Source organism: Dipodomys merriami, unplaced genomic scaffold (assembly GCF_024711535.1).
Source record: "Dipodomys merriami isolate MVZ:Mamm:240054 unplaced genomic scaffold, mDipMer1.0.p SCAF_49, whole genome shotgun sequence".
NCBI classification, from domain to species: Eukaryota; Metazoa; Chordata; class Mammalia; order Rodentia; family Heteromyidae; genus Dipodomys; species Dipodomys merriami.
Window position 1 is genome coordinate 1,676,586 of NW_027206057.1, and position 20,604 is coordinate 1,697,189.

The 20,604-nt window shown below is 39.6% G+C and overlaps 1 protein-coding gene and 1 long non-coding RNA gene across 5 annotated transcripts in view; one reads left to right on the plus strand and one right to left on the minus strand.

The window, feature by feature from the left end:
• Window positions 1–12,823: 12,823 nt before the first annotated feature.
• On the minus strand, window positions 12,824–17,766 carry LOC138809212 (uncharacterized). 2 transcript variants are annotated; one of them, XR_011366747.1, is made up of 5 exons: window positions 17,565–17,766; window positions 15,932–16,146; window positions 14,540–14,629; window positions 13,690–13,774; window positions 12,824–13,340 (listed from the first exon to the last, which is right to left on the minus strand). It is a non-coding gene; the product is annotated as an uncharacterized lncRNA (long non-coding RNA). The 2 variants fall into 2 exon arrangements; XR_011366748.1 differs by lacking the exon at window positions 17,565–17,766 and adding an exon at window positions 17,459–17,523.
• Window positions 17,767–18,049: 283 nt separating this feature from the next.
• Window positions 18,050–20,604, plus strand: part of Nab1 (NGFI-A binding protein 1) — a 46,864-nt gene continuing 44,309 nt past the window's right edge. For all 3 annotated transcript variants that reach the window (XM_069995676.1, XM_069995677.1, XM_069995678.1), the window contains exon 1: window positions 18,050–18,246. The gene's annotated coding sequence lies outside the window, so the exon portion shown is untranslated. The remainder of the gene's footprint in view (window positions 18,247–20,604) is intronic.

The window sequence follows — 20,604 nt, forward strand, 5'->3', positions numbered from 1 at the left end:
CTCAAGTGGCTTCTTCTAGTACTGATAACCTCTTTAACAAACAGTAGTTGTGTTTCCATTATTCTGTATTTTCCAAGCATATCTGCCCTATCTTAAGCAGATGGTATCACACAATGTGACAGTTTTTTTTATGGTAATAGGAATCATATGGCTAACAGTTCCTGAAAAAATTGGATTAGCTATTGAAAATTAGACCTTAGCTCTTAAAAACATGCATTTGACTTCCTATTTTATTTCTGGGGAAAAAAAACCATGGGAATACTGAGAAAGATTTCTTAATCCATTTAGAATGGATTAATGTCTACATTTGTTATGCTATATAATTTGAGCATTTTAAAAGGACCTGTAAGAGAAGAAATGCTTACTCTCTTCAGAGAACAAAAACAGGGGCCAAGTGAGAGAAATTTCACCTATACAACATTATGGGCCTCCACTTCTTCAATGTAAAACAAATGTCCAGACTGACAGATTACTTAGATCCCATCAATCTGTATAAACTAGAGATTCTGGTAATATTTGCTCAACTCAAGGCTGGGCAGAGAACAGGAATGTGTAAAGGAGAGCTGGCACATGGTACCTTATCTAAAGAATTTTCTGCCACAATATTGTGTTTCCTAAGATTTTTCTTTGACTGTATGGTACTACTATTGATGTTAAATTTATCAGAATAATTCCTTTCAGGAATGTATTTACTGTACTGGTCATGTGTTTTTCTTTTTTCATCTTTCTTTCATTTCTAATTTCCTCTCACTAACCATTCACAAAGGAGACTAAGTTTAAAAAATTTCCAGACACCTCTGATGAGGGAGTTTCTACAACTGTTCATATGTTTAAAATTTTCAAGGCTATTTATACCTACTATATTTCTAGCTATGAACAAATAACATATTTGTATTATATTAGCAATTCACTGTTTTCCTGTAAGTTTTTTTTTAATTTAACATCTTTCTTGATTTTATTTTCCTCATCTGCTTTAATCACCAGTGTTGAATATTCTTCTCATTGCCAATACTCTTCTAGAAGACATAGAGGAGATGACCTATTTGTCCTTGATTTTTGCCTCCAAAGATGCAACACCAGAGAATAGGCACAGTTTAAGAGAATGCAAACAATCTGGGGGCATCTGTCTCTGTCTTTAACTTGAGAAAACTAAAATAATAAAGCTACGTGTTTCCTTCACACATTTAAATCCAGAAATAGCTTTAGACGTACATTTTTCAATCCCTGTGCCAGGCTAATAAGCAGAGCTCAACAGACTGTGGGGAGCAGGGCCAGGCTGCCTCCACCCTCGCATTGAGCTCTTCCTCCCACCGCCTCCTTCCTCCGACTGGGGCCCACCCCAGCCGGCAGCCCTCCGAGACCCACCAGCTGCTCTCCTGGCAGCTGCACAGTAGCATCTGGGTTTGTCGTGTAGCTTCAGTATTTCTGGGTGTCATTAAAATCACAGAACCACTGTGTTTTAGAACTGGTGACTTAGGATTGGTTCTTTTCTGCCATTCACTTTCTGCAGATTATTTATCTTGTTGTCGACTCTCGATTCTTCAGCTAGAATGGCCATTAGCAAGCAAACAAATTACAATAGATGCTGGCAAGGATGTGGCCAAAGGCAACCCTAATACACTGTTGGTGAAAATATAAACTTGTTCAACCACCCTGGAAATTCTTCCAAAAAAAATAAATATCTGAACTGTAATTAAAACCAGACACATTCAGATAATATATTCAAATAATGGAAGCTGGTTTTGGTCCAGAATGGTTCCAAGCACGCTTAGCTATACCTGACCCCCTTCCCCCTCCAAAACATAATAATTTATCTGTGGGGAAACTGCTATATGCTGTTAAATGCCGAAGTTACTCAAAAGATATTAGACTGCACCTACCTCCTAAGAGCTTTCAGTCTAGTGGAGAAACTTAGGTCAAGTGTATAATATTTTCCTAAAGTACACTGTCTTCTTCAACAGTGCTTTCAGTTTAAAATCAGTGTTGATAGTACTACTTTAAAGATTATATTTTATAGTGTAAGAGCCAGCCATGAGCATCAGCTTCAAAAATCTCAAGAATTTTAAAAGCATGACAAGATATTGAATTCTTTTGAAGATGTTAGATGAGAGTTCCAGGAAAGAACTCTCCAAGAGGCTTACAAACTCGACCAGATGAAGCCGACTGGAACAGTGGGCCTATTATACAATCCAACTTCATCCTGCTGGTTGTGTGGAATGGGTCTTTTTTTTTTTTTTTAATTGTATTTTATTTTATTTGAGAACATACTGTACAGAGGGGCTACAATTACATGGGCAGGATATGGAATGGGTCTTATAGGACATCATCAACTGAAATGCTTGATCATGTTGATTTCTGACCAAGATGTCTACATGACAGTACATCAAAGTCCTTTTGGCCTAGGAAATGAACCTTATATAGATGATGTCAGAGACCAGTTATATAAATACATTAAAGTGTTGTATTGAAATCATTATATCAATATTTTATTACCGTAATATAGATTACATATCAAATATCACAAAGATAATTTATTATTACCTTAATATAGATTACATATCAAATATTACAAAGATAATTTAGTGTTCAGAATAGGACCTATAAATAATTAGAATTTTATTACATGTAAGAATCTTGGTACTGTATTTATAATTTCAAAATTTCAAAAGCTTTCCTTAAATTTAGTTTAAAAAAGTTCAGATGCACAACAGTTATAATGAATAATAAATGTCCATACACTTCCAATCTATATTAAGATGAGATCGAAATACATAAAAATATATTAAGAAATAATATATTACCATATAATTAAAGGCCTATGTACCCAAAATTAACATACCCCTTTGATCTCTACCATAGTTAACAAAATCTTTAACTCTAAGATTTATGTTTTTTTAACCATTTTTACATGTAGTAATAATGTATGTTTGCTGAAAAAAACCTAAAGAATAATCACTTCTGTTTTAGCAACTTAGAGAAAAATATACTTGGGAAGCAAATATTGGGGAATTACAGCTTGATAATAATCTGCCCAAAAGTTATGAGACTCCATCTCAACCAATGACTGGGTGTGCTACATGAACCTGTTATCCTAGCTCCCAGAAAGTCCAATGGCTGAGTGCTGGGGCATGTACTTCTCATTCCCGGTGACACAGGGAAGCACAAGTAGAAGGATCATAGCGCAGTCCAGCAGAAAGGGACTAAAGGTGTGCTTCAAGTGGTAGAACACCTGTCTAGCAAGCATAAGGTCCTGTGTTCAAACCCTAGTACTGCAAATAAAGAAAGAAATGAAGGAAGAAACAAAGGAAGGAAAAAGAGAGCAATGCATGGGGTGAAAAAAAATGAAATGAAACTAAGAATCAAAACACGACAGGTAAAATTCATAAAAATATGTTAAATAAGAATAAGTAACTTTTGAGGCATATTAGACATATATGGACTGAATAGTAGTTAAGGAATACAATCAGAAAGGGATAGAAAAAAACATGGAACACCTAATAGTCATGATGCACTGAATATACATGAAACCCTGAACCATTGTATTTTCATGACGTGCTGTAGATGCTTAGGGCATATGAGGTAATTGATATTCTTAAGATCTTTTTTTGGTTAGCCAATGGCTCTTCACATTCTCTACATAAGGAGTGTAAATAAGGTCCTCACTTGCCCATGAAGCTGTGTGCTGTTTCAGTGATCAGCCTGGTGCATTTACTCCCAAGACTGTAGAACAAGTGTGTGTAGAACAAAGCAGTCATACTGATGTATTCTTTTACAGAAGTATGTAAGTTCCTAGGTCAACTTCACCCTATCAACTTTTAGTACTGTAGTCTTTAAAAATTTTTGTTCATGTGAAGGATGGATGCACTTCACTGACAAGTAATAGTCGAGCAAGTTTAAAAACATGATAAGATAGTTTTAAGTGTTTCAATAATAAGGAAAAAAGTGTTTTGATTTTATGTAGTAATTTTTTACTTTCCCATTTAAGGCAATTTACTTATTTCTCTTTATTTAAGGCCAAGTAAGGTTTTTCCTTTGGGTTTGAAACATTTTCATCTTTATAGAAAAAAAACCACTTGGCAAAACAATTTGTCATATTTTCCATATGGGTTAGGATATGGAAGCATACCATGTTGTTGGATGCTTTCTGTCACAAAAATATTCCACTGATTCTACAAGGCCACAAGAAAAAGAATTTACTGTATCCATGCAAATTAAGTATTACTCAGAACATATATAATGATAGTGGGTCAGTAGCAAAATGACTATTTCTCACAGGCTAAAAATGCATTCATTAAAAAATTCTTGAAAGTTGCTTCTTGTCCCAGAATATCTACTGTACCTTGAATTTAGCCAGGAGGAGGCAACAATGCTGAATAAGAAATGTACTCATTGGGGCTGGGAAGGTGGCTCAGTGGTAGAGCGCTTGCCTTGCATGCATGAGGCCCTGGGTTCGATTCCTCAGCACCACATAAGCAAAAAAAAAAAAAAAAAAGCCAGAAGTGGCACTGTGTCTCAAGTGGTAGAGTGTTAGCTTTGAGCTGAAGAGCTGAGGGACAACGCCCAGGCCCAGAGTTCAGGCCCCACGACCCGACCAAAAAAAAAAAAAAAAGAAATGTACTCATTACCTTGCTCATGTAACTGTAACCCCTTTGTACAGTATTTTCACAATAAAAAAAGAAAGTAATATGCTGGGATAAAATATTTTCATTTAGGAACATAGTTTAAAAAGTTTAGTATCATTTGTACTTTATCTCATCACCTTCAAAAGCACAAAATGAATGGATCACAAGACCTGGTTTTACTAACAGGGTTGAAGATGAAGGCCATCCCCAATTTCTTCTTCCTTTATTATCTGCATATTTGGATTGTGAAATCCTTGTTCTTAACAACTTGCTTACATGTTGCCTTCTCAATATCTCTAAAATAAAGTGTGAGCTAGTAGGTGGGTTTCTTTGGTGTCAGATCCCCTAAGGCAATAGTTTCTTTAAAAAATGTAGACTCCTAGACAAGTGTAATGGATCATGCCTATACCTCAGGAGTCTGAGGTAGATTGTTTGCATCCATGAGCTAAGGCCTGTGCAACATAGCAAAGGGACACAGTCTTAAAAAATAGTCCTAGATGCTAGATTAGGCCTACTCAATCAGATGTCTGGTGTGAGTAGGCACTAAAATCTGTGTTTTCAACAAATGCTTTTATAAATAAACTTTTGAAACCAAACACACATATAAGAGCAGATAGCTGTCTAAAGGTGATCCATGTGCAAACAGGAATGATTATCTCCACAATGACATGAGGAGTGCCCCAGTAGTGCTATACCTGGGATGGGAATCCTGTTTTATCTGGAAGCCAGTCTGGCAAGATGCTTGTTGGGATCTCTTTGGAGCTAGAATCAGTGAAAGAATACAGGGCTGTGCAGGTGTTGTAACATGCACATGGATGCATGAACAGTGCAGCAGTATTATCACAGGAGAAGACAGACCAATACTGAAAATTGGAGTATTAAGTGCCTTTAAATGAACTGGTAGATGTGCAATGATAGTAATTCAAGTCTTAATGACATGGGAAGTTTATGGGTTCAAACTTTCTGAATCCTGGTGACCTCATTGAAAGCCATTTGTTGCTATTCTCTAAAGCAGAAAAAATATGGTAGTGTTAGGAGAGAATATTGTTTTAAGGCAGACAACTGTACCAATGTGATGGTGGTTATAGGAGACTGGGCTGGGCGGCAGGTAAGAGACAACTAAACTGAAGAGTTTAGAACTTTCCAAGAAAGTGTGCCATGTCCTCTGCCACTCTGGAGTCACTCTTTTTTTCTTCGGAATCTGTCACAGTTGCTGCCACTGGTTCATGGGGGTATGTTCATGGAGGAGTCACTTAGAATCTATACTCAGATTCTAAGAACCTGGGGAAAGACTAGTTCTTAACAGTTTCACTGTGTATGGGAATTGCTTATATTTCATTAAGCTACTAAATACTCATCTTTTCTACATTAAAACATTTTTCTGTAATGAAAAAACAAACAAACAACAAAAAAGTGAGCCAAGTATGGTGGCATACACCTTGAGATTGAGAGGATCATATTCAAGGCCAGGTTGGGTAACAAGTTTGAAAGAACTCATCTTAGTCAATAAAAAGCTAGGTAGAGTGGTGCTTGCTTGTAAGGGAAGGGTACATAAGAGGATCAAGAAGGGTACACAAGAAGAGTAAATAAGAGGATCAAGATCTATACTAGTCCAGAAAAAGACCAAACTATTTTTTTTTAAGCTGTGAGCATGACTCAAGTAGTAATTGCCTGAAAGTGCAAGACCCTGAGTTTAAATTCTAGTATTGCCTCACTACCCCTCAAAATTTGAAGTCTAGCACATAGTAAGAAAGATATACTAGCCGGGCGCTGGTGGCTCATGCCTGTAATCCTAGCTACTCAAGAGGCTGAGATCTGAGGATCGTGGTTCAAAGCCAGCCAGGGCAGGAGAGACCTTGAGACTCCTATCTCCAATAAACCACCAGAAAACCAGAAGTGGTGCTGTAGCTCAAGTGGTAGAGCACTCGCCTTGAGCTGAAGAGCTGAGGGACAGTGCCCAGGCCCAGAGTTCAAGCCCCACGACCGACAAAAAAAAAAAGAAAGAAAGATATAGAACACAGAAATACATTATTATAATGTGAACAACCATGTAACTATAGCCTTTCCTTTATGTAAGGAAAGACATTCAAACACTTCAGAAGCCTTCCTGTTTGTCTTTGTAAATTGAGGCCTTTGTAAGTTCTGGTGTCTGCAACCTCATCTTCTGCCCTCTTTACATTTCATTATCAAGCTATTGAAAGCAGCCATGTTTTCATTTTGCAATTATCCTTCTAATTAACTGCTCATGCTGTGTCATTGCCCCTGTGTTTCTGCAGTTGCTGAGGTGAGTCTGCACTTTCTCCATCTTTCTATTAAATTCATCTATCAAGACTGGTTTAGTGCAGCTTTTTGGTTGACCTGATCACTTTCACCTCTCTGTCCCACCCAAGACAAAACATCATTTTTTTCTGTGTGACTAAAAACATCTGATAAGGTGTGCAACTGCCCTTTGTCATATCTAGTCTCCTCTCTAGACCAGGACATTGAACTATATATATTTTTTTTCTCTCATTCGTATATACATATGAATATAGGGCTTAGTGAGTGCATGTCCCTCAGCTAGTGCTTGATTACTGAACAAAAAAGTAAGCTCCAAATAGAAACATCTTGGAAAAGTAGCATACAACAATCCTAATACCTCCAGGTATATTTGGATTAGATCTTACTCTTCCTTATCAGGAAACAAACTCAGACATGAGGAGCTCACTGGGTGCCTGAGAGTGAAACACTGAAGAGAGGGAGGAGGAAGCTGGTAATGTTGCCCCAAGCTCTGCTATATAGCCCTGCAGGGGAAGGAACAATGAGAGTGTTCTAGGAAGTGCTAGGCCTCCCTTTTACCCAGAGAGGGCTCCCACTAGTCAGACCACTGTACTATGTGGGAAACTTGGACTGTTGCAACTTTTTATATCTTTTCCTGCTTTTAATTTTCCTCACTTGCATCTGTTTCTCTGAATTTCCATTCTTGCCTACAAAATACCATCTTTAAAAGCCAGTAACCTACTTGTTTCTTTACTCTAGCATCAAAACTCCTACCCATCCATAGTATGTGTGAGTAGGAGTGGAGGGCGACAATGCACCACACAGAGGGCCTTCTGTAACTGCCTGGGCACGCAGAGGATGTAGATCATAAGCATCTGGGCAGCTGGCCATGGGAAACTTTACAGCAGCATCCACAGTCCTCATGCAAACCAACTTCTACTGTTGAGCAGACTCAGTAGCAGGAAGGACAGGAATGAGCAGAATGGCTCAAAATTGATTGAAGCCAGAAAACTACTATACAAAATAAAATATATTCTCAAGTGGTCCATAACTGACGCCCTTCTGTTGTGAAAGGTGAAAAGAGAGCCATGGCTGGGTGGTTTCTTCCTTGGGATGGGATGTGGAGAGAATTTTGGGTCTGGAGATGATCAAGCCGAGTACTGTGTCTGCAAGCTGCAGTTGTGGAGGGTCCCCTAAGGAACCACAATGATTTGATTTGTGAGCAGGTCCTGGGATAAGTGCTTGTGGTCCAGCTTTCTGCACTACACAGAGAAAATAAACAGGGATTACAGTGCTGATAGGGATGCCTACACTTCATGAACTGCAAAATTCCTGAAACTGCTTAGATTCCTGAAGTATAGGAGTATATATATATATATATATATATATATATATATATATATATATATATATATATATATATATGTATATATATATATATATCTATATATGCATGCTGAACTGATTAATCAGAAAGAAAAGACTAAACTTATAGCATCAAATTAAAGTGTTCAAGTAATAAACGTATCAGATATCTATCATGTACATACATATATATGTATGTATATGGTACAGGGTAGATTCTCAAAGAATGTAGCTCTATAGGCTGATTACATACTAAGTGCTCTCTCTTCAAAAAGTGGGTGAATATAGTACAATTTTGTTTTCAAAATTTGCTTTTGAAACAGGATCTTTGTTCAAAATGACATTTAAATTTCCATGTTTTTCCAAAAATAATGCATGGCTATTTTTTAAATTTTGAAGAATGATTAAAAAGTATAAAGAAGAAAATAAAAATATTATATAATACTGTTATTCAAAGTTAACTACTGCTAACATTTTAGCAAAATTCCTTCCATGTTTAATTAGGTAGAAAAATTATAGACTGTTTTTCCCTGTTCTATTTTTAATATCTAAATAAGCATTTAATATGATGTTATATATTTATAGAACATTTTCTCTTATGTAGATGTGATATAACTGAATTAGTCAACTGAATATTTGGATTTTTTTCAGTTTTATAAATAATGTGGTAAATTAATAAATGTTCTTCATGGTTTATGAAGTTAGAATAATATCCTAGAAGGAAATCTCTAAGGTCAAATCCTACAAAAAGCTTTTGAGACTCTTGATCAATTTGTAAAACTATGATTGCCCTTATAAACATTGTTTAGGTTTTTGTTGTGATTGGCTGTTTGGGTTTGATTTCAGGACTTCACTTTTGCTAGACAGGTGCTCTCCCACTTGAGACTTGCTCCCCATCCATTTGTGTTTTAAAATTTTTCTATATTGTCTCATTTTTCCACCATGGCTGGCCTAGTATGTGATCCTCCTACTTACATGTACTACTGCACCCAACTACTGGTGGATAGGTAGACTTTTGACCTTTTCGCTTGGCCTGCCTTGAACTACCACCTTTCCAATCTCAGCCTCTCAAGTGGCTAGGATTACAGTCTTGAGTCACCAACCCAGGTTAGCTGTTACTTTTTGTCAACAGTTAAAACATTCCCTAAAATTTTATTTAAGGAACACATTTTTTGGGGGAAAATCTCTCTTTACCACTATTAGAGATCTTTATTACAGCAGGAACTGAAAAAAAAAGATGGGGATCAGGAGGAAGCAAGGAATACATAGAAAATTAAGTCCTTACAAAGAAAGAAATCAAAGTCTTTACAAAGTTTGACACAGTAGTCAAAACTGCCAATTGTAGGTAAGTCAATGAGTCATGATGTATAAGTCTAGATAAGCAAAACAGTTCTACTGTTTGCAAACTGTAACAATGTAATGATATGTGAAGACCTAACAATATAATGATATGTGAATATCAAACACAGTTTTTTCAGTAAAACTTTATTTCAGTAAAACTCTTATTGTTGAGGAACTGCATTGTCCTTTCAAAGTGACTGCTCTTAATCAGTGTTGAGTACTTTATTGTGACAACTAATGGATTCATCAGTATGAACACTTTCAATAGCTGGCTGGCTGATCAGGTAACTCAGATTACATGCAAACCAGTACAGTGAAAGCACTTGGAGATGCAGAACCCCTTCTGCTTTTCTTTCCTTTTCCCAATACATGCCTTTACTAGATACATATACCATCTCTCCCTGCTCAACCAAAAGACAAGAGAAGTGAAGATAGCAGATTGTTGCTTCTCTGAACCTTTCCCTGTGGGACTGTCCCAGCTACTTCATACCATCTTTCCCACCTGTCCCAGGCCCCAAACACAATTTTGTGGCTACCTTAAGTGAATAAAGGAGTAACTCTTAGTCTTCATTAACTTGGTACTTTTTCTTTTGTATCACACTTCCCAGACAACAGTTAGGTCTACTTTAATTAGTTTATTACAAGTACAGATACCTTTTATTCTCCTTCTCCCTACCTTCTTCCAACTCTTGCCCATTTTGTTAATTTAAGGTTTATTTGCTTTTTATGTGAGTTTTTCCTATTTCCTTGTTCCTTTCAAAAGCCAGAAAAAAAGCCCTACATTTGGTCTGCATGTTCTTAATATACACCTTTTGTTAAGGAAATATAATCTTCTATCCTCATTTATAACAACTGCTTACATGCAGCTGGTAGGTGTGTTGACTGCAAACTACAGACCACGGAGCAAGAGTCAAGCTTCGACTGGGAGAGTAGGCATAGACTTGATGTCATTCCTAGCAAACTGAGTGGAGAGTGTAATGCCAAACATGAGATTATGAGTAACAAGAACTGAGTGCAAATGGCAGGTGGCTTGAATAAACTCCAGAGATCATGGATAGAGCTTTTTTTTTTCTTTTCAATCAAATGTATGTAGTTAACAGAAAATGAATAATGATGAGAAGCGATATGACAGTAGCCAGTGTCAGTGAGATCTAAAATAGTGCTTCAGAACAGTTCCTTACACAGTGACACTGTACAGAAAGGAAAGGGGTACCAATAGAAGGGATAACAGGAGGAAGCCAGACAAAACAAAGCTCTAACCCTTGAAAAATGTCAAGAAATTCCACTTAGAAATCTTTTCAAACATTTCTGTTAATATTCTCTTCTGTCTTAAAAAAAAAACAAAAAATAAGGAGGGGAAGAATGCAGTAAAACAGTTAATGCATATTCTACCAAATTAAGAAAAATGAAAGATGGGGTAGGTTGGGAGGGATGGGTATGTTGAAAGGGATGATACTGATCAAGATGCATTGTATTCAGAAACTGCTTTGTTACATGGCAACTCCATAATTATTTTTTATTAAAGGTTTAGCTGTATCTACTACTATCTAATATTTTATGCTTTTTATATTAGCAAGATAATACATTTCCTTAGCTATAGACATTGACTGGATTAGATGACTACCTAATACTCCCAAAGACTATAATAGAATATTTTCCCACGCATTTTATAAGCATTTGTAGTCCATTCTGGGAATTTAAATCTCATTTCATTTGTTTGGTTTCTTTTCCAACCTGTATTTCATTGCAAGACCAAAAATTGCCAACTTATAAAGAGATTATTGGAAACTAAGCTACTTGTATGTTGACTTTCTGCACAGTATTTAAATTATTTTGAATATACAAAGGATGTTGAAATAGGTGGAATTTATAATCCTTTACACCTTAAAATTTGATAAGATCTTGTAATGAAATGCAATGCTTAACAATTTACCTGGTTTTTATTTTTAGAAGTGGTTATTTTAAAAGTCATAACTCCTGAAATTATCACCTATTTTCCAAATAATTTACCTTTAAGAAACTTTTAAATAATGTCCATATTTGAAAGAATATTCAAGCTTCCAGGCATTTAAATTTTATTTAGTCCATAATAGGTTTTCAAAGTTTAAATTTTCATATTGCTAAATACAAGAAATGTAAATTATATTTCTGGTAATATGAATATTGTACATGACTCAGTTAATTGCAGTGCCTCTGCCACACACAGTGGAAATTTCGTTAAGTATAGAATTATTCTGAGGCAATAACAGAAGAATGTGATGATAGAATTATATTATATCTTAGGTCTTATAGGTCACAAGCCATAATGTTATTCTTTTTCTCCTTGAAGAGCACTTTAAATCTATTATGCTTTCTTTTGTTTTGAGTCATTGAAGCATTTTAAAGAAATCTTTCTAAAGCAATAAATTAATGGTCTTTCAGTAAAATTTTCACTCAAATGTCAGAATCACTACCTTTTATATTTTTCTTTCTCACTAAAACCGTCTGTTGGGTTTACAATGCTGAAATGTTATTTTTGTCAAAAGTATTTATTTTTGCGAATGCACCCATCATTATTCTTTAAAATAATACTTTAAAAATCCTGTTAACTGTGTGTTTACTGAATTTAAGTATAAGATGTCATATGGCTGGCCCTTCTTCCCAAGAGGCTTATGCTATGTTTGTCATCAATAAAGATATTAAAGACACATAAATAACTGAGCCTGCTCTGTGGCACCCAGATATGTGTACTTGGAGTGAGGGAAGACAGAGGCTACTGAAGGACATGGGGACCAGGGAGGTTACAGCTTGTCTGCAAAGATGGGAGAAAAGTGTGACACAGCATTGCCAAAGCTCTAGAACTGACTTGACATTTTTGGTCCTTTGGTGTGATAGTGGAGACAAGGGCTTTGTGAAAGAGTTCTTGGCCTTGTAGCCTAGCTCTCCCATGGGATTTCAACAGCATTTCAGTACTCAGCATTTTGGTTTTCTGATGTCTACAAACAGATGAGGTGGGCTGGGAAGGTGGCTCAGTGGTAGAATGCTTGCCTTGCATGCCTGAGGCCCTGGTTTTGATTCCTCAGCACCACATAAGCAAAAGGGAAAAAGCCAGAAGTGGCGCTGTGGCTCAAGTGGTAGAGTGCTAGCCTTGAGCTGAAGAGCTGAAGGACAGTGCCCAGGCCCAGAGTTCAGGCCCCACGACCGGACCCCTCACCCCCCCCACCAAAAAAAAACCAAAAACAGATGAGGATGGAAATGACAATTTATATTTCACAATGCTACAGCAAGAACCATGTGAATTAATACTTTTAAAGCTCTACAGTATATAGTTTCCTCAATAAATGTTAGTTATTATTTTCTTGCATAATGCTTTTATATTTGGGGGGAGGAGAGAGTAGTAGTGGGGTATGAATTGATGCTTTGAACCAACTACCTCACGATTGTTAGGTATGCTTACTACTTTTTATCATTTTTATTTTTTTAATTTTTAAAAGACACAATATATTTAGCATGCACAATACATTTTAAAGTACAATATACATACATTGGGGAATGACCAAATACAGTTGACTTATGTTGCATATCACTTTGTAAGTCTTCTTGTAAAATTTTCAAAAATATTTCGGCACAGACACCACAGACTTACTCTACCATCTCTCCACATACTCCTTCCAATCATCCCAGCCTGTTAAAATATTTTATTGTGTACATATGCCACGTTTTCTTTATCCGTTCATATACTTGTGAGACACTGGAGTTGATTCTATATCCTGGCTGTTGAAAACATGAAAGTGCAAGTATCTCTTTAACATACTGATTTCATTTCCTCTGAATACATACCTAGTAGTGGGGTTGCTCTATTTTTAAATTTTTGAAGAATTTTTACAGTGACTATCCTAATTTGTATTTCCACCTTAGCAATATTCTTCTGTGCTTTACTCAAGTCTGTTTAAGAAGATACTTGGATATAATTATTCCAAATGGAGAATGATTATCATTTGCCTTGATAGAAGATAGCCATAAAAGTAAATGCAGGAAAGCAGTTCTATTAAATTGTAGCTACATACTGAGTCCTGCTGAGATTTCTGAGTGGATCGCTCTTCATAAGACAAACAAAACTCACCATCAACAAAGCAATCAGAATTCAGCAAGTGTTAGGAGGATTAGAGGGCATGCAGATTTCTTCTTTTTTTAGGACTGAAAGAGAACTGAAAAGGGAATAGCTATTTAATGCTACCATCTATTCACAACTGAAAATAGCTCAGCATGTTTCCTATGTTTTTAGAGGGCTATTAAAAAATAAAGGGAAGAACTATTTTCACTTATTATCTGTCCGTCTTGTTTTAAAGATGTGTTAAATGTACTAATCATTTTTTTTCTTTTCTGTTCTCTCCTCTCAGCTCCTCCCCTTCCTTTCCTCCCCACAGGATTTCACTATGAACCTAAATCAAATCAGAACTCAGGGCCTTGAGTTTGCAGGCTTATGCTCTACTACCTGAGTTATACCTTCAAGTTGCTAGCTATTTTTGGAAATATTTTTGGAGTTTTCTGGCTGGTTCCAAATCACAATACTTCTGGACCTCAGCCTACTGAATAGCCAGGATTACAGATATGAGCTACTGGTACCCGTAGTTTTCAATTTTTAAGTGTTTTCAAAGTTTGAAACTGAACAAATGATATTTAAGCTACTATTAGATCCATATTCTCCTTCCTTTGCTGACAGGAGATTAAGCCTAGGATGATATTTGCAAGTGATGCTTCAAGAATATGCACAAATTACTAACCAAAGAGAAACAGAATATGATATATTCCTTAGGCCACTTTCCAAGTGGTGATAACATTCAGAACTTGGTATATCTATTAACCTTATAATTAATTAAAAAATAAATTTGTGTTTGAAAATTTAACATGAATTACTTTAGAAATTGCTAAAATTACTTTGCAATTTCCATGCTAATTTAAAACATTCTTACTCTCAATATTTTATTGGAGGGGCTGGGGGTTTAGCTCAGCGGAAGGGCGTCCACCTGGTGAGCACAAGGCTCTGGGTTCGGTCCTCAGCCCTGGAAAAAGAAAAAAAAAAAAAGAAAAAGAAAAAATATATTTTATTGGAAATATCTATTTAATCAGAAGTAGGCAGCAGAAATCTTAGATACTTTTATTAGGAGATGTAATTCATACTAAGGACATCTATAAAATACAAACATTCCATTGGCTATTCAATTCATATTTTCCATTTCATTTAATTATTCACCAAAAATATTTGACTAGTGCCAGCCCCTATTTTAGGTACTGAAGATAAGCAGTGAACAAAAGATCACATAGACAAAAACATCACCCAGCTTAGATATTACATTCTAGTAGCCTTTTGGATATCATTGAAATATTGCTCATAAGGCATCAATTTATAGGAAAATTATTTTATTGTGATTTGGATTCAAAGGGTGTTATGACAAGAATGCCATCATCTTATTCCTTGATAGCAGTGTATATATTCATCTGAGGGTGTATGAAAGCATAATAAAAGAAACAACAAATAATATTTTTCTTTGTCTCTTAGCCTTCCTTTCATTGTTGTTTTCAATTTTATAGAAAAGCCCTGAGATAAGGGAATCATGACTTATACATGTCTTTGTGCTCCCCAAATCCAACCTTAAACCTGGTACCTAATTGAATTGTGCTAAGCAAGATATCCTAAATAAACGAATAACTTAGATATATAGGTATTTATAGTAAAACTGCACCAGAAGAAATCAAAACGACTGTATGCATGTTTAACAAGAGATATCCAAATGGTCTGAATAAGAACTATTTTTGTTCCCATGTTCTCTTACACCTGTCTGGGATTGCCTCCAAGAACATTCTAAAATCCTGAAATTGGTTTCCTCCAGAGGACCTTCAGAGAAGAATCACTTTGTTAGCTTACAGGATGGAATGTGCATCTCTAATACTTCCCGTAACAAATCACCAGGACCTGTGAGTGAGAGAAATAGTGTGTATGTGTGTTTTGAAGGGGAGGAAGTGGTGTTTACTGATGGCATGGGTAGCAAAAGTGATCAGGTGTAAAACGAAGACTCAGTGCTGGATCCTCTGAGTTGTATATAGACAAATATGTCCTTCTTGGGGAGCAGTCATATTGACTTGGTAGCCTAAAAGCTTAAAATGTTATTTTTCTTTCATTTTTTACCTCCCACCACCTCCCCCAGCACCATAGGGCATTTAAGCAAAGCAAAGTGGGCCCCAAATGCCATTCTTAATGTGGGAAGAATACACTATCTAAATGTTCCCAGAAAACAAACAAGGAAAGATCTCAGTGTTTAACTGTAGAAAGAAACAACCAGTTAAAGTCGGAGGAGAGTTTCTACCTTGACACATTTCCTTTTTCAGCATCACATTCAGAGGCATTGTCTACAAGCTCAGGGAGAGCTTGTAATATCAATTCTAACTCTGGAAACAATTGCAGGGGACGGCTCAACAGTGCAGGTAATACCACTCATTGCCTAATTCATGAATCACCGATTGAACATCATTATGGAAGTTCTTTATTCCCTAGTTGTTCACAATAGTGCTTGCAAATCATCTGGATGAAAAAAAGAGAAGTTAGCAGATCTCTTTGCTTGAAGGTTCATTTAACCTCTGTCTTTCCCAACCAACCGACAAATTGCTTCAAGATTTTATTGAACTGTAATAATCTAAATTTGCTTTCTCTTTAGCAGAACAGGTTCTAGAGCTGCAAAAACCTTGACAATTAGAAACGTTAGAAAAAATTCCAGCAGGTTTCTTTTACTAAAAGAATAGTTTCAGGAAGTTAAACATACTCACTTATTGGAAGTATCACCATAACTACAACAAACAGACCTTGTCACTAACACTTAAAAGATGCAACCTTAATGCTAAAGACATTTTCCATTGTGACAGTACTCATTCCTGCTGGCTTTTGCAAAAAGAAAGGGGAAGTGGGGAGAAAGGCCCAGTGCTTTAATGATATCTCTTTCTTTCAAAATCATCATCTCGTCCCTAGCTGCAACATAAAGATGTGGTTTGCAGAATTTCTCATCTCAATGAATGCCTTGTAACCCCATCAGCAAAGTAGGCACACTCTGGGAGGCCAGCCAGAATGTGGGAACTGCCTCCTATGTAAAACTGGATTTTATTATGTATGTTGAAACAGGATTCTACCTGTATTGCAGTAGTTCTGTATTAATGTCCTCAATGCTTTAGGAACCCAACATTAAAACTTGGAATGCCCCCTTTTTTAATTATCAAAAAAAAAGAAGGAAAAACAGATTTTTAAGACTTTTTTCCTCAAGATTTCTGGCAATAGCTTAAGAACATTTCTGGAGGTGTTTTGATACTTTCTCTGGATAGAAAAGTTAATGCAAACCCAGCTGGAAAACAAGAATCTAAATTGTGCCTTGGGAACTCTTACTTTGGCATACGCCAAGGCAGTGAGTACCAGCACCATTTGTGTACACCTGGTTAAATAGAAAGCATTCACTAGTAAAATAACAGGCAGATTTCTGAGAAGGCGAAGAGGTCTGGAATTAAATGACCCGACGAAAGGAGAGGTTCCGTCAGGCCTGAGCGTTGCACCTCAGGTTCGGTAGTTTCCTCCCTTCCTCCTCCCCGCCCTCCTCCACCTTGCGAGGGACTGGGGGGGGGGGGGGGCGGCGAGTTCTTCCCGCGCCGCGCACCTGCCGCCCCTCCTCCGCGCGCGGGCAGCAACTTCCCGCCGGACGCCAGGCCCGCAGCACCTGGCCCACCTGGCTGCCCACCGGCGGCCCTGCCCGGCGCGGGTGGGCTGACTCCGCCCCCCCGCCCCCACGCGGCTGCGTGGGCTCGGCGGGGGCTGTTCTTTGAAATACTGTATTGGGGATGTCGCGCACACTCACACACGGATCGTAGCAGCCTCCCAGCGCCCTCCCCGGCGGGGAAGCAGGCCCCGGCGGCGCCCGCGCCTCCCCGCCTCCGCCAAGGCCCCCCCCTCCCCCGACTCACGGGAGCCGCCCCCTCCGGGCGCCCACTTGGTTCCTCCCAGCTGCCGTGTGAATGGGCCGCGCTCCGGATTCCGGGGACGGAGGGAGGGAGGGAGGGAGGGAGGAAGGGAGGGAGGGGGTGGAGGGGAAGCCGAGCCCCGGCGGCTGCGCCCCCGCCCGCGCCCCCGCCCGCGGCGGCCCACGCCGGGGTTGCGTCACTCGGCCGCACGGGGGCGGGAGCCGGCGCGGCGACTGTAGCAAGCGCGGAATCTCCCAGCGTGACAGCGCGGGGGGGTGGGGTGGGGAGGCGGAGGCGGACGGCGGGGGAGGCGGCGGGGGCTGCGCGCGCGCCGGGGGCGGGGTGAGGCCCGCGCGGAGGGCGGACGCGGCGGGGGAGGTGCCGCCGCCGCCGCCGCCGCCGCCGCCCGCGCGCCCGAGCCTGCGAGCAGCTGCAGCCGTCACCGCCGCGGCCCCGCGCGAGCGCCGTCGGGGCGGGCGGGCCCCAGCCTCGGGTGGTGTTGGAGGAGGGTGGGGGGAGGACCGGGAGAGCGCGCCCACCGCGTTCCCTCCCCCCCTCGATGGGAGCGGGGGCGTCCCGGCCGCCGCAGCCGCCTGAGGAGGGAGAGCTGGGGGCCGCCACTTCGGAGTTGGGGCTGAGCAGTCCTCGGGGAGCGCGCGCCCAGACCGCTGCAGCCGCCGGCCGAGTACGTACCCCAGCCGCCGACGGCCGCGGCTCCCGGGCCGCGCGGGCCCCCGGGGGCGGCGTCCGGGCCGGCGGGAGCGGGCCCCACGCGGCCGCTGCCGGAAGGAGAGGGCGGCCTGGGGCTGGAGTGGGCGACTCCGCGGGGAGCGGTGTGGCGGGGCGGGGACGCGGCCGGGCTCCGGGGGGAGCGGGGCGGCCGCCGCGTCCACTCTCCTAACGGGCCGGGGTCGTGGCGGGCGCCCTCGGGGGCCAGGAGGTGGTGTGCGGGCCGGGGCGCGGGGCGGCCCCGCGGCTTTAAAGCCACCTTCGCTGGGCTGGGGGTGGGGCGGGGGGAGGTTGCAGATTCCGTTTGTTTACTTCAAAAAAGTGCGATCTCCACGTCTGAATTTTCTGCCTTAGCGTCCTCCTCCCTTCCGAGCCTAGTTTTTGCTTCCTCAAAGTGGAAGAAGAGTTTTGCTTGGAAGCGGCTTTCAGAAACTTGGCACCGAGGTGCCGGGAAGCCCGAGTCTCTCATTGTTGCCTTTAAGGTCCAGTGGGCAGACAGCATGTGGGATCGTGAAGCCTGGGATGCCGAGGGGGGACTTTTGTCGGGGAGAAAGGTCGAGAGACTACCAGATATTTGCGATCTGCCATCTCGGGGTGCATGAGATAGGAGACGTGTGCCTCTTAAGTAAGCCTAAATGTTGCAGAATCTTGGGGAGCAGCCGAGTAGAGTTGGATTATGTGGGGGAGATTCTGCAGAGCAAGTTTTCCAGCAGGCGATCTGGAAGGATCATAGGTTTGCAATATGCTGATCCTTTGTTCCCTGTAAGATACTGGCCGCTTGGAAATTTTTGGGGGTGACCGTTTAATTTACCATTTCATCCCAAAGAGCCAGTTTGTAGTAACTTGTCACTACCAGTTGGTTTGCCAGTGACAGTGACGTGTGTGCCAACTCCAAAGGAGTACAAAGATCAGAAGCTGAGGGGGAAATTCTCAGATCTTGTTTAAAAAATATTTTGGCAGTCTTAATAGGCAATATTAGATTGCATAGGAGCAGAGGAAACCGAATGTAAAACAGATTAGTCACATACGAATTGCTTAGCTGTTTTGTTAGAAAAGTGTACACTCATTGAATTACCTTCTTAGGTTTTCATTTTTGAGGCTGGTTTTTTTCCCCTCCATTTATGACATAAACGGTTGTGATGTTCGTATGTTATGTGCGAGTCTCAAGAATATTGGGAAGATAGGATACCCTAGGATTTGCATTTGTGTTCTGGGTGGAGGATGTCTTTCTGAAGACCTGAAATCGCTGCTTCTGATCCAGTTTAACTGCCCTTGCCTCTGAGATTCAGAAGTGTCCTTTCTTTTCCTCCTCATTTATATATTCAAGACATGTACTACTGTTCTTTTATTGGATTTAAAAGGTTATTTTGTCCTAAGTATTAACTGCTAGTAAAGATACTGTTGAGAATTTGAATTTGCCTGTCGGGTCAGTCTTCCTTATTTCTGTTTTGGATTTAGATATTGGAACATGATGGTCTTCAATAACAGCAATTTCAAGAAATCATTGGAAGATACATAATTTTTTTTAAACTTTTCCACTAAAGCTAATGTGTCATCACATTGGAAAAGAAATTTTCTGGCTCGGGTGATCTCCTGTTATATGTAAATGTATCTTTGTAACAGTAGGCAGTGTAGATTTTCATTTCATCTGTTTAAATGGGTGTAATTTAGATGTCAAAGTCCTTAGGAATAGTGTAGATGCTGGAGAGAAATTCAGTGAATTTACGTGTCCTACAAGTTTATGGCTAATATTTTCTCATATCAAAATTAACACTTACATAATGTTAGCCAAACTAAAACATTTCTTATGAGTAGTAAGTAACATCCATTGCCTTACAAGAAAAAATATATTTTAATTCTTGTTATTCTTTTAATCCTTTGAAAATATTGATTTATCATTGAAGGCTTTGGGGATTCGCACTGTGGAAGCCTTGAAAAAAATATATGTATATAAATGAGGGTCGAATGGAAGCACAGTATGTCAGATTTTTATTTCTATAACCTTATACTTGGGTTAAAATTGTCCTAAAACTTAGGGCTCGTCTATTCCATGGTGATGTGCCAGTCATAAGCCTGTATTGTCATTGTCATTTTTTGTTATTTGTTGTTGTCATTAGTGTGCACTTTTAGAAAAGAAAAAGTCTAAAATTTACCTTTGTGTATGAAACTCCATTTTGGATATCCCAGAACCACTATATGTTTGTGTTGTTTTCATGGAAGTGACCATTTGACAGTGTCAGACGATGCTAATGTGTTACCTACCTTGTCTATGCAGTTTTATTGTGGAAGTGATTAAACCATGTCTGAGCATCTT